Raw genomic sequence first — 15777 nt, 5'->3', positions numbered from 1 at the left:
AAGCCGCCTGGGCCCTCAAGGTAATAACAGGCAGCAATCCACAACCCACCACGGCTCCGGCATCCAAAGCCGGTTGGGACCGCAGTCCCATCACGAAGGACATGGCCGTACCGACCCGGACGACCATACGTATTGCGAGGAATCTCATGCCACTAGCAGCAGACCGGGAGGACGCAACTATTCTCCTCCCACTCATCCCCGAAACACATACGCAAAGCGCCCCGAGAGCCGACCCTACTGGCCAAAGGCTGCGGCAGAAAACTCCAAATTTGCCCCAAAAATAGCCCACGCCCATGTCATCGCCACAAAATTCCCATTTAACATAGGGAAATACAACGGTTCGTCTGACCCGGACGATCACATGAACATCTTCATGGGTGCAGGGTGCAACGGCCAATGGGACGAGCCCACCTGGTGTCATTTTTCCCCAGACCCTCACAGGTCTGGCCAGGGCTTGGTTCGATTCTTTGACAGTAGGATCACTGGCCTCATTTGAGGACTTACATGCAAAGCTCCTCACGCATTTCAGCCAGCAACGACGTCACGAACGTGATTCGATGGACGTCATGAATATCTGGAGATAGGCGACGTGGCATACCAAATGGCGAATCTCTTGAAGCGTTCGTCGTCCGATACAACAAAGAATGCCTGGAGATAGGCGACGTGGCATACCAAATGGCACGTAACCACTTCATCAAAGCCGTCAGAGACGAACAGATGGTTATGACCATCTCCAGCAAGGAGGGCTTGCCAAAGAAATGGGAAGATGTCATGGCTGCGGTCAAGACATACGCCCAGACTCAGCGGTCCCTTAAACCGCACCTCGCAAAGGCACAGCCCCAAGCGGAAGGTCAAACCTCCTGCTACGAGCCCAAGGGCAACAATAAGCGCAACCGGGACACAGGGAATCGCGGCAGCGATCCCAAACCATATTTCCCGCATACCAACCAGTTTGACGCAAGGGCAACAATTAACGCCCAACGGGACAACCGGGCGTCAAAGAAAGAATCTCGGGACCGCAACTGGACCGAGATCACCAAGTCGCCAAGCGAAGTCCTTCTTATGGGCGCGCAGTACCTGCGACCGGCCCAACCAATGAAGTCAAAGAAAAATCAAGATCTCACTCTCTATTGTGTGTATCACAAGGACCAGGGCCATACAACAAACAACTGCATCAGTCCCCGACTAGAGATTGAGCGAGCCCTAAAGGAGGGGAAGCTGCAACACCTGTTGCCTGGTGGGCAAAAAGCCACCAAACGCATCACCCCCCATGGCGAGGGCACCTCCTCAGGGAAGAGGACCATGTATGTGGCCTCAACCCATATGATCAACGGAGGCAAAGGAAGGTCGCGCAAGGCAGCGAGAAGACCGGACAATGACTGGAAAGACGAGCAAGTCGTTTTCCCAAAAGTCCGAGGCGGTCCGCGCGACAGGCGCGCCGTCGTTATTATAGGCCAACTAGCTCATTACTGCATCGAGCGACTATTCATCGACCCGGGCAGTACTTCTGATATCATATACGAGCAGTGCTTCAACCAGTTCGATCAGGAAGACAAAGATCGGTTGCAAGCAGTGGATTACCCGTTGGCCGGGTTCGCAGGGGAAACTGTCTTTCCCCTTGGCCAAATTACTTTTCCTGTGCGCCTCACCAGCGGAAGGCACGCACGAACAGAAGAGGTAAACTTCATGGTTTTAGCTCATACTTCCAAATATGACGTGCTCCTTGGGAGAGAATCCCAAGGTGACTTCAACATGATTACGTTCATACCCCATTCTGCAATCGCTTTCCCAACCGAAACAGGGGTCGCGATAATCTATGCACGCAGGGAAGTTATGACGTCGGACGAACTGCGTCCGACCAAGATAGCAAGGCCGACCCCCAACAACCAACCAGAAAAATGGGTTCTCAACACAAGATACCCAGAACAAAAGGTCACGTTGGGCCACGCCTTGTCCCCCAACACCAGAGCGCACCTGAAGCAGCTTCTCTTCAGGAACCAAGATATTTTTGCGTGGGCACCCGCAGACATGACTTGGGTCCCACGCGAAATCGCGCAACATTTCTTGAATACCTTGCCAGGTATCAAGCCGGTGATCCAAGGCCAACGCCACCTTGGATCCGCAAAAAACCAGGCGATGCATGAGCAGGTCGAAGAGCTGCTCTCCGCAGGCATCCTGCGGGAAGTCAAATACCAGACTTGGTTGTCCAACCCAGTCATGGTAGAAAAACCATCCGGGGGCTGGCGCATGTGTGTCGATTACAAAGACCTCAACAAAGCCTGTCCCAAGGATTGTTACGCACTTCCGGAAATCGACGAAAAGGTCGATAACCTCGCACCATTTCGATGGAAGTGCTTCCTCGATTGTTACAAAGGCTACCACCAGGTACAGATGGCAATCGAGGATGAAGACAAAACGGCATTCCGCACCCCTACCGGAAATTACTGCTATACAAAAATGTCGTTTGGGTTGCGCAACGCGGGCGTAACCTATCAAAAGCTGATGAACGACATTTTCCGCGGGCAAATCAGCAGAAGTGTCGAAATCTACATGGACGACCTGGTCGTCATGAGCATGGAAGAGGATACCATGCTCAGTGATATCGAAAAAACATTCCAAACTCTGCGAAGCGTCAATATGAAGCTCAATCCAGGGAAATGCTCGTTTGGAATGGAAGAAGGCATATTCCTTGGATTCATCGTAACCGAAGATGGATTCAAGGTAAACCCGGAAAAAGTTCAGGCGATCGAGCACATGCCATCGCCTTCAACAATGAAAGAGATGCAACGACTAGCCGGCAGGTTAGCCGCACTAAACAGATTCTTAGCCAACCATGCAGCTAAGTCTTATCCTTTCATCAAGACCCTGCGGCACTGTCTAAAGAAAGAACAATTCTAATGGACCGCAGAGGCTGAAAATGCTTTCCGGGAAATGAAAGAGTGTTTGATACAACTCCCAACCCTAACCGCACCACACAGAGGTGAACCACTTATATTATACCTATCCGTCGCAGACAATGCGGTAGGTGCGGTACTAATAGTGGAGCGGGAGGGAGTTCAAACACCCATTTACTACATCAGCAAGATGCTCAACGACCCAGAGACAAGATATTCAATAATGGAAAAGTTGGTACTAGCACTAATACACGCATCAAGACGTTTGCGACGCCACTTCGCAAATCACGTCATCACGGTGTTAACCAACTACAGGATCGGCCCGATCCTATCCAAACCTGACATCTCTAGGAGGTTAGCAAAATGGGCAATCGAGCTGGGCGCGCTCACGCTAAACTACAAGCCGCGCCCCGCAATCAAGGGCCAAGTCCTAGCAGATTTCGTTGCTAAGGTACCGGCAAATCGCATCCAAGAATGCGAGGAAGAACAAAACCCTGCACCACCACCACCTTCTTCAGAAATATGGGCACTTTTTACCGATGGTGCGTCCAACGAAGAAGGTGCGGGCGCAGGTCTGCGACTCGTCAGCCCCGACGGCCAAGAGCTTACCTATGCAATCCGCCTTGATTTCAAAAGCACAAATAACGAGGCAGAGTATGAGGCTCTATTGGCAGGGCTACGTCTAGCAGTCAAGCTCGGCGTACAACATCTGGAAGCACATGTCGACTCCTTGTTAGTTGCAGGGCAGGTGCGCGGTGACTATACCGCAAAAGGGGATATCATGATCCTCTACCTCGAGCAAGCCTTGCAACTAAAATCAAAATTCACTTCCTTCAACATCCGTCATATCAACAGAAGTGAAAACAAATCCGCGGATGCACTGTCAAAACTCGCATCCACCAGCTTCCAGCACTTGGCAAAGGAGATACGCATTGAAATTCTGCAGAATCCCTCGGTACCCCTGCGCCAAGTCAATGTCATCCAGTATGGTACAACATCCTGGATGACACCAATCATTGCATACTTGCAATCAGGTGTGACTCCCGAAAGCAAGTCAGAGGCACGTAATTGCAATACAAAGCGTGCCATTATCAAATGGGAGACGGTATCCTATACCGTAAATCATACATGGGCCCACTCCTACGCTGCGTCGACCCCCAAGATGCCACCTACCTCATCAGAGAGATACACGAGGGAATGTGTGGCATACACGCAGGGCCACGCATGGTAGTGGCTAAAATCATGAATACTGGGTATTACTGGCCCGGCATGCACCTGGATGCCGTCAAAGAATTGCGCAAGTGTATTAATTGTCAGCGGCATGCCCCCAAGACCTTGCGCCCCAAGAACAACTTGATTCCGGTCACTACTGCATGGCCCTTTCAGAAATGGGCAATTGACGTGGTCGGACCTTTCCCAGACGCACCAGGTGCGGTCAAATTTATCATAGTAGCTGTCGATTACTTCACAAAATGGGTAGAGGAAAAACCACTCGCCTCAACCACTGCTATGATAACGAGGAAATTCATTTGGGAACACATCATCTGCCATTTCGGTCTACCAATGTGCATCGTTACCGATAACGGCACCAACTTTGCTGCTGACGAATTTCAAAAATGGCTAGAAGAACTACATATTGAACACATACTCTCCTCCGTGGCACACCCGCAAGGGAATGGCCAAGTTGAGAGTATCAATAAAAGTCTAGTCGAAGGCATCAAAGCAAGGTTGGGAACAGCCAGGCGTGGCTGGGTCGATGAACTCCCAAGCATCTTATGGGCTCACCGAACAAGCCCAAAAACAAGCAACGGGGAGACACCCTTCAGCCTGGTCTATGGCTCAGAAGCGGTAATCCCCGTGGAAGTAGGTCTTCCTTCACCTCGAATGTTGGCTATCAAAAAAATAGCCAACAATGAAGCACGCAGACTTGACTTGGACCTCCTAGAAGAAAGGCGCGAAAACGCTGCCATCAACGAGGCCAAGTACAAAACCAAGCTTGAAAAATACTACAATTCACGCGTGCGGGTTTGTATATTTAACCCGGGAGACTACGTCCTTCGCGATAATGAAGCATCTAACGCTGAGCGCCCAGTAAAACTTGCCCCCAAGTGGGAAGGACCCTACCTCATCAAAGAGGTCTTGGGCAAAGGCGCGTATAAACTACAAACGTTAAAAGGCGAAACTATCGCACGCACATGGAATGCACAACAGCTTCGACACTGCTACATGTAAGCCATGTTCTTTACATTTCCATGTAACCTATCGGGCCGCAGGCCATTTGCAAATAAATAAACGAGCGATTTAATGCAATATTGTTTGTTACTACTATTACAAATGCGTGTTCCACTTTGCGGTATCCGCAAAAACAGATTGGCACAATCTTCATTCGCGATACCCACACAAAGTGCTAACCACACACAAATATTGTAATAGGCCAGCAAAGGCAAAACATTAAGTGTCTATCCGGCCGGATGCACACACGGGTTTTTACAAAACTTACACAATTCCTAAACCCTAACAGGGCAAACAATGGAATTGACTAATACTCATACGACAAAGGTATAGAGTATACTCAACCCCGTTTACAACGGGTAGAGTTCCGCATACACACGTTCAAACATGCAAGAAGAAAAAACACTTGTACAAATTGAGCAACAGTTAAACTTTATATTCAAAAAATTCATGCACCCACGTGGTGCACAACGGATTTACATGAAGTTCTAACATATGCAAAGAGGAAAACAAAAAGGGGCACGCAGGCCAACCTAGTCCTATTTTGTACCACTGGTACCCGCGCCATCTTGGCCGTCACCAGCAGTATTTTCCTCTTCCAACTCTTCCGCATCAGCATATAACATCCGCAAGCGGTCTACATAGTCTGTCGCCTCTAAGCATTCATCAAGCTCCTCAACCGCAGCGATAGACGTGTCGTAAAATGATGCACAAGCCGCCTCAAGAAGCGCTTCGGTATCCACATCACGAAACCCGGACCGTTCATCAGTATAGCCGCCTTTAGACAAGATGTTTATATGGCCGATACATCAGTTATAACCAGCTTTAAAACCAGCATCCCGGGCACGCTGCTTAATCAAGTCTATACCAGTTACGGTCTCAGACGCATCCAGGATAGCTTTAACAATCTGCAACAAAAGAGCAATAAGATTATCACGTGCTAATTCAAATAAATGCAAAGGCACCAGATACTTACATGCGCAATACCGTGGCACCGCATCCACTCACGGTCAGTCTCAAGCTGGTTAAACGAAGAGGTAAGGCCATCTCTAGCCTCGACAGCCTCGTTAGCCCGCTTTTCAGCTACAGTCACGCGGGTAGTAATGTCTGCAAGCTTGGCCTCGCGGGTTTGCACCTCAGCCTTTCGAAAGCAAGAAACACAGTTTGTACAAAATTATTAAACATTCTCGGAAGGCAGAAGGAAAGATCAAACAGAAAAGGCAAATCATACCTGAAGGCTCCCAACGACCTGATTCAAACGGGTGCGATTAGCATTCGCTCCTTCAAGAGCCTTAGAAACGCGGCCCTCCCTCTCCTTGGCCTCTTCAAGAGCCTTTGCAGCACGGGCCCCTGCCTCTTTGGCCTCTTCAAGCGCCTTTGCTAACCGGGTCACTGCCTCCAGGGCCTTAACAGCAATCGCTTTGGCCGCAGCCTTCTCCTTGCCCAAAGCAGCATTCGTTGCCTAGGCATTCGTCAACTCCTGACGAACACGAAACAATGTTTCATTCTGTTTGGCCCAAGATACTTTCCAGCTCTTGCGCTCATCAGAAAGTTTTTCGTTCCAACTCTTGCGTTCATCAGAAAGTAACTTAGCAAGAGTACGAACCTGTTTAAGCTCAGCAGTTGCAGCCCACTCCTCGGTCTGCTTATGCTTTTCAAAAGCAACCCTATCCTTTTCAAGCTGCTCCGCACCCGCACGAGCAGCCTTCACCAACTCCTCCGCCTCGGCCCGCAAGCGCGTAGCTTCCTCCTCCCTGCGGCCCAACACCTTGTAGTCTTCCAGGATGGCATTCGCCACTATGGAACTTCCCACAAGCATGGTGGAAAGTTGGTTGATGCGAAGTTCACGGGGTGCGGTACGGGCACGATCAGCTTCAAATGGGGTGCCCAGGCCACGCAGAATCTCCTTACAAGCAGAAGGATCATTCGAAATATCATCCCCCTGCATAACAGTCCAGGGGGGTCGGTGATAGCTCGTACTCCGATCCTGGGTATAGGTGCGGTAGTAATACTCCAGTTCAGACTCTCCAGGCTGAATTGGAGGCCCTCCATAACCCGCACCACCAGAAGCAGAACCAGAAACCTTTTCAGCAGCAGGAGACTTCTGCGTTTCAGCACCAGATTTTTGTTTCCCAGCATCAGAAAATCTCAAGTCCAAATCGTCAGCATCATTTGGAGAGATCAGATTGTTAGAAGAATCAACAGTATCGAAAATTTGGGACGCAGCTTTCCCCACAGTCTCCTCTGCCTGCACTGAAGGATCAGGCACCACCTTGGCAGAAGGATCGGTGGATTCATTAGTCACCCCCGCATCCGTAGCTGTGTCATGCGGGGGAGAAGAAGGCATATCAAACAAAGAGGAGAAGTCCCTTTGTTGCGGTTCTGCAAAACAAAAAAGCAATAACTATCAGAAAACAAGTTGTGCATACAAAACACTTGCAAAAGTTATAAATCACTTATCAGCAGTAACCGCAGGTTTCTTTTGCGTCGGACCAGTGGACCTTTTGGCCTGTAGCCTCCGACGTTTCACCTCACCAGCACCAGCAACTTTTTGCTCGGGTTTCCTCTTCTCACCAGCAAGTGTGGAACCCGCAGCAGTCCCACCTGCAGCCGCACCACCACCTGGAACACCCAAACCCTCAAGGGTGTCAGATACTACCACGTAATCGGTATATCTGCGGTAACAAGAACGAGAGATACCTGCGGCTTGTGGCACCAAAGGAGTGGCAACAGAACCCTCAGGGTTTCCCTTACCGCGACCCTGCGTGGGTTTCTTCACTTGTTTCCTCTCCACATGTTTCTTAGGGCCAGTTTTCACTTCAAACTTCCCTAAGTCCTCAAGATTACCTGCGTTCGACAAAATTAAGCAAGCAAATCAAGGGGTGAACCTTAAACAACAAAGGAAGTTTTAGAATGTACCTTTGCCCTGCGGCAGGGGTGCATTCAACAGATCACGTGTGGGAACGCGGAAATTGCCAACAATCTCCAAGTTAAAACCTTCGCTGTAACACCCCGTGTTTTCGAATGTCAAAGTCAAAGTCAAAGTCCAAGTTAACCTTGACTTCTTTGACTGTTAATGTTTCTTTTTACTTTTTTTGTATTATGTGGAGTAAGTGTTGTCTAAATGAAATGATCGAATGTTTAATCAATGCGACCGACTTACGACTGTGAATAGTAGGAAGTAACAATGCGATAAAGTTAATCAATCCATAATCGAGTTAATCGACTCATCAATCGAACTCGAGACTCGAACTATGCGAAACTGGTGTGGTAATACTTGCGTGTGTGTGTATGCCTTATGTGTTACTTGTGCGTGTCTACTTTATGTTTTGTGTGGTATTCAATCGAATCAATCGAAACTCGAATCAAAACTCGAAAAGCAATCAAACTCAATCGAAATCGACATCGAAACGTGAATTATAGAGGATTGCATGTTATAGTAGTTGGGACTGAAAGTAATTTGACTAGGAACTCTACCGTATTCGTATCATCATCCATCGAAATCGAAATATTGAAAACCGTCGCGAAATACTCAAAAAGGGGTTCCTGATCGAACAGGAATCACTGGTCGAACAGGCTAGCCGATCGAACATGCTGTTCGATCGAGCAGCCCAGCCGATCGGAGACCCTGGCCGATCGGTTACCACTTTCCTCTTTTGGAGCCTATAAATAGCCCTGTCATTGTCACTCTTTCTACTTTTGGAAAGCTCTGACCGAACCAGCCCTTGTTCTTCACCTTTTCTCAGATTTCTCTCAACTCCGGTAAGTTTTCACTCTAATTCTTGTACGTTTTTTATCATTACACGATTCTACAACTTTCTATCTTTCAAAACTTGATTTCTAACCGTGAAATCACCAAGATCTAAGTGTTCATGGGTGATGTCATCATGGTGTTCTTGAAGAACATCATACTTTGGCCTCATTCAACCGTGAGTAGCTTAGATCTGACTGATTTCCACATAAGCAAACTAGGATTTGTAAGAATCTTAACGTTTTCATGGAAGGATTTCCAACTTTCTTTCAACTCTTTTACACTCAAAACCTTAAAACCGATAGAAACGGAGCTCGAACCAACTAAACTAATCATTCTAACAGTCAAGGAGTTCAAGATTCGGATTCTATCTACGAGGTTCACCGATTTCGGGATAAACGCTAAACTACCGTTCCAAACAGTTCACCGGCCGGACTTGGGTGATTCCTGTCCGAACCGGTGAAGCAAGTAAGAACCCACGTTCTATGGTTTAACTCGCTATCAAAAATACCTTGAGATCATAACAAATAATCAAACAGCCAAGTGTTAGACGAAAGGCCGACCAGGTCAGACTTGCTGGCCGAACGGCTAGGCTGTTCGAACGAACAGCCCAACCGATCGAACATACCAGCCGATCGGCCGGGCCAGCCGATCGGCTAGCACATGGCCTCACACTTTTCAAACTTCATGAAGTATGCTATTGACGAAGTGATGTTCGATCGAATATGCTACTCGATTGGTAAACATTACTCTTCGGATCATGAGATACTATGCTTCAATACTTAATCGATTTTACAAACTCGTTCGTAGTATGGAGTGCCACCCGATCGAGCATGCTGTTCGATCGAGTGACATCCTGCTGAGGACTACTTCTGAAGTTCCTAACCGATCGGATAAGCCGGTCGATCGAACAGACCGTTCGTTCGATTGATCGACCTGAAAGGTAAGAACACTTCAGTGTTCTCAAATGCTACAACGAAAACTTCAAAAGTTCAAACCATCATACACAAACACATCAGAGGAGGAAACAATCCACTCGAATGGCCCAGCCGATCGAGCCTACCGGCCGAGTGAACAGGACTGTTAACCGAACGAACAGCCCGTTCGATCGAACCTGCTGTTCGATCGACCAGGCTACTCGACCCATTCACACTTGTCTGCATTTCCGCATTACTCACTGTTGTGCTATCGAACTATTCAGGCTAACCCTACTCTCAGCGCTCCCTTCAATCCATAATCAATCACTGTGAGTATACTCGAATCCCTTTTTGCTTTACCACTTTTGGGTGTTACATACGTTACTTATCAAAATCACAATCGAACACACTATTCAAACTATTTGAACGCTAACCGATTGCATGTATTACGTGACTAAATTTATGCTTGTTGTTATGTTTACACGTGGAGTGCTATCTACCTGCCTTAGCAACGTAGTACTATAGTTTGGACTCAGAACCCGTTCACACGGGGGTTGTTAAGGACAATTACTTGCATGGATTACGGTGGTAATCATGTATTGCGAACTGTCTCGGACAGTCAATCCGCAGTCGTTGGTATCGATAGGTCCATGTCGATAATTAACATGCATCATTTCCCTCTGTGTACGTGCTGGTTATGCGTAAACTATTCGAACTCTATATGCTATTATTAAACTTGTATGCTCACCTTTACATTTTATGTATTGACTTTATTTTAACGTATGTGACAGGTGTTTAAGATATTTGCTTGCTAGGGAAGTGAAGCTAGAATAAAGCTTTAGAGGCCCCCAACAAATAGTTGTCTGTCAGAAACAAGCAACTAGGGTATAGTTGTCTGTAGATCTTGTCTGGCTGGGTCTTTAGGAGCATTTGAACAATATTTATGTTTTGTATTAGTTTAAATCTGAGTTGTCGGAACAGAACTACTTGTTTGGATGTTATCTGTAACAATGTATTTGTTTATTCGGGATACGGTATGGGACGTATCTTTAACTGGATTATATAGATAGTTGTTATGGAAACTTCTGAACAATCTGTTTCGCTCAGTGCCATGCCCCGATGATTCCGCCATCGGTTGGGGTGTGACAGACTGGTATCAGAGCCATAACTATAGGGAATTAGGCTAGACACGACCTAGTCCGGGTCGCTGTCTTAGAGACCTAGACTATAGTTAGGAACCAACCGATCAAGCCTATATGCCTCATTATTCTTGCTTTGCACTACACAGCTATCACCTCACCATCTGACGCCGAACGAGTAATTTGGTCAAGATTAGGTGTGAAAGCCTCAGAACTCTTGACTAAATTATTTGTTCCGGCTGCAATTTATTCACAAATGAGGAGATTATTCATCGGGAATAGGTGTGGAAACCGCAAACTCTCGACCGAATTATCTACTCAACTTCCTCAGTTTTTACTAAAACAAGGAAGAAGTTGCTAAGCTAGGGGTGAAACCCTAACCTTGACAACTTGTTCCGGACTTTATTTATCTCACCAAAGCTTCGACGGACTCCAACGACCTGAACTCGCAAGTATGACCTAAGGAATGCGTGTTGAATGCCCAAGAATCGAGGCAGAAACACGACCTCTAGAGTCAAAAAGTGACGACAAGTCTACCGCGAATAGTCGAATCGCTTTGGGTAGTCGATGGCTAGTAGCCGCAGACAATCTATTTCTCGATTTCATGTATTTCGATTCTGAGCCCGCAACCGCAGACTCTGATGATTCATGTATTTTTATGTGTTTTATGTGTGTTTACCTGTTTATGTGTTTTATTTTGTTGATTCGCTCGATTTTTGCTACCACTTTGATCAACACACACGACTCGCATTGCTCTTCTATCTCAAAACGGTCACAAGTCGCTACAAACCTAGGCGATACTATGAAGCGATATACACTATACTATACTCGGCATGCTATACAATCGTACGAAACTACTCGATGTGCTATATACGAACGGCAAACAAGCTTGGAATGATAGGATCTTGAGGCAGTCAGAATACTCTGTGTGCTTATAGGAGAACTGCGTGCTTAACTACCTCTGTGATTAAATGCCTATGTGTGCTTCTGTGTTTATATGTTTTCTGTGCTCTACGTGCTTGTGTGTTTCCGTGATCTATGTGCTCTATGTGCTTCTGTGCTCCATGATTACGTGTAATCGGTGGTTATGTGCCTATGTGTTTATATGGTATGTGTTCGACGTGTTCCTAAGCTTTAGTAGTCTAGACGTGTGAGGTGAGATTCGATTTCGCTGTGTTGAGTCCTGTGACGATGTCTATTGCAGACCATGTCGACGTCTGGATCCCGACACCACCTGACTCGTCAGGAGAAGAGAGATAAGCGTCTCGCCGCCATCATCGCCAAAAGCGTAGCAAAGGCTGTGAGCAACGTTTATGAAAACGCCAGCAAGTCGTCTAAAGAATCGGCATGCACCGAAAAGTCATGTTGGCATGCACCGCACAGGCTTTAACGTAGAAAAATTTCCTCTTCCACTGGGTCAGACCCTTGGGAGGTGTCATCAACTTTAGGCTCCCATGACGTTGATTAAAGGAAAAGAATCCGGTGTTTACCGTTAACTGGTAGAACCGTCGGAAATTCTCAACGGTAACGTCCAAACCATTAGCACGGAAAGTGTACTCGAAGTTCCTGATCCGGAACATCCCAAATGGACTCAGTTGGGAAATGTGAAGGTGATAATATTCTAACACCTCGGCAACAAACACAGTCACAGGCAGTCGGAGGTTGCCATCGTTGAAAAACTCAGCCCACACAGTGATAAAACCCGCCGGAGCATCGGCACCAGTGTCACCATCTTGTGGGTAGGTTGCAGCCCACTCGTCAGCCATTTGTATACTGGTCATCAGGGTCTTAAAATGACCCTTTGACCACTTCAGTACCGGTAGACCACCACCGGGTACACCACCATCGTCTTCATCTTCCTCAGCCACCACCGGCGACTGCTGTTCAGGGTTTTCACCCCCCACATTTTGTGGATTTGATGGTTCAGCCATTGAGATGAGGAAAGAAAAGAAAATGAGTATGAAAACTCAAAAAATCTCACCGGAATTTCAGAAAACTTATCGGAGAAGACAAAGGAATCTTTTCTCTCTCGCCGGGAAATTTTTAAATTTTGAAACAAGTGAGGGGAAACCACGAACGGTTTCCCCTTATATACTCATCGCAATAAATGCGCCATGGAAACCGAATCATCACGTCCAAAAAGAGCGAATTATGCGGAGCCACGTGTTCAGCGACGGTTCCGCTGACGGTTACCACGCACGCGTGCCCATACACGCGCCTGACATAAGAGACGTTTACACTCCTGCTACAGTGCATTTATGACCTCGGGCAGTGCAAATGTCCTTTCATTTCAGCACATGCTAGGAAATCTCACCAACTTCCACCAACTCACACGTGCGTTCAGCCACGTGTGCAACAAAAGCGACAACATTATCCAAACACAAGCGGCATGCGGTTTCTCTGGTATACCGCACCATAACCCATACCGCATGTCGTTTTTTTTACATACCCCTAAAAATAGCCAAAAATTATATCTTTCCATGGTTAAAGGGGTATAAACACATCCACACATACCCACGAGCAACGTGGAATATGCGGAGATGACACACACGAGCCCGTACAGGTGTGTCAGATACTCAGAACCAGCGTTGTTCTTTGGACTGAACCGCATCTCAGGAACAGGTAAACTGCATTGCCTTCATTCTCTTCAAGCTTCAAATCCCTCCTGTCCGGTTCACAACCACAGAGGGTGCGTAAACAACTTTTTCAACAAAAAGAAGGAGGGGAATGTACGCGAACGCACATCAGCAACCCTGACTCCTGATCCTTCAAGAGCCACGTCCGAGCAACACACCCGTTTCAAGCGAGTATGGGGTTACAAAACCGCAGACACTCATGAGTCGTTGCGGACACACCCATAGCTCCGCAAATGGTTGCTACGGAAGAGCCACAGCTAAGTCATTACACAGATGAATGAAACTACTTCAAGGAAAGCTCCTCGGCATTGGAGCGTGAAGGAAAGTGGCTAAAAACATATGCGAACGAGATTCCCACTCACATAAAGAGGTCTCGTCGAACAACAAGCGACCGAACAGCAGTAACAAGTCTGCTTGTGACTTTGTTGACCTACTTGTAGGATGGATAGAATAAACAATGGTGGGCATAACCATGCCTATGACCATGTTTATTTGACCATTATCCAGATTCAAATTGTTCGACCAAACACGGCCAACAATGACGCAAGTATCCAACATTGTTCAGCCAAACGTGGCCAACAATGCCAAGCAACGAGGTAACCGCAAAGGACGTGCGGTTACTTGAGAGCTAATTGGAAGAACATGAACACCCCACTAAAGGGATCATGATTACATGTCCAATTACTGCTGAAGACCACTCTCTTCTTAATTCACCACCTCAGAGGTTGGTTCGAAGTTTGTGCACATCTTCAACCACCATCTCAGAGGTTGGTTCGAAGTTTGTGGACACCTCCAGCAAGATCTCAAAGGTTGGTTCGACACACCAACAGGTGGCACCCAACCCTGATGAGATCAAACGCAGGTAGCCTATGCTACCATATCAAAACCCGAGGCTGAGAATTTCGCATCAGACGAAACTTTTTCACCGGTATGGAAGAGGCGTCAGATGACTCTTCCGGATCTCCAGCTTGATTTACGAAGAGCAAAGACCATCTACATGGCCTAGAATCTTCTCCAGACTCCAAACTACCTTCTAGACACCATAGTCCAGTACTTCTCCCACATGCAACTTGCATATGGCAGCAACACTAGACTGGGGGGACTTGAAGGGGTATGGTCCCAGATCTCGCGTCAGCACGACCGCGAGTGACCATTACCCTTATCAAAACCCCCACTAGCTAACAACCTACCTGTGTCCGTGCGGGAACGCGCAAACACGGTGGTTGAATCCAATCTGCCCAATGATGGAGGAGGACTTACCTGGAATATGAGAACGGTATAGTGATGCGGCATGGCACCGCATCTGGTATATGAAAACGGAAGTATTCACAGCGATGCGGCCTAGTACCGCATCCAGTGAACACTTCTATCAATACAAGGGAGCTGGATAACAGCAACAGTCACCACAGACGACGATGCGGCTTGGCACCGCATCTCGCGTATTTCTTGATCAAAGAGTGAGACGCGGGAACATCTACAGTTACCGCAAACAGCGATGCGGCCCGCACCGCATCCTGTGCACTCAGCAAGTGGGACTGACACCACAGAGCAAGTAGCACCAATGGCAGCCGCCTGTCAGGTCTACGTAAGCGACATACTGACGTGGCTTCACCTCCACAGCCGACATGCCTGACACACCTGCAAAGGTGCAGTATGTCGTCAGTCTATCCGTCCACCTCCTCCTTCACTCCTCGGCTATAAATACCAACCCCAAACCAGGTTTGAGGTATCTCTTCACAACTCTCTCACTACTACTACTATCATACTTTGCTTCCCAAGCAGACTACTGATTCTCACGCTGGAGAGTGGTAACAAGGAGCACCCCCCACCTCGTCCTCCTTGTTACGAGTCACGGTTTGTTTCCTTGTGCAGGAGATCAACCGGCGGACAACCTAGCCAGCGATCCTCGAGAGGAAGGGATTAACCCTTCTTGACGAGACCAGTGTGTTAACCCTGCCCAGTTAACCATTGTTTCATCATATATGTATATGACAAATAATTTATTTGTATAAATTCGTAAACATGTGTATTTGTTATAGTGTTATGCATTACAATTATATCACTTCATCATGGTGTCTAAAACAAAGTTATCTAAGAAAACTTGAGTGTTTACAATTATTATACTTGAAATTTAATCTTTGAAAAATCATTGCAGATTAAATAGAGCATATATAAGTTATAGGTTTTTATTTAATATTCAAGGCGAAA

Source organism: Helianthus annuus, chromosome 15, assembly GCF_002127325.2.
Source record: "Helianthus annuus cultivar XRQ/B chromosome 15, HanXRQr2.0-SUNRISE, whole genome shotgun sequence".
NCBI lineage: Eukaryota > Viridiplantae > Streptophyta > Magnoliopsida > Asterales > Asteraceae > Helianthus > Helianthus annuus.
Note: the sequence above shows the minus strand (reverse complement) of the source record.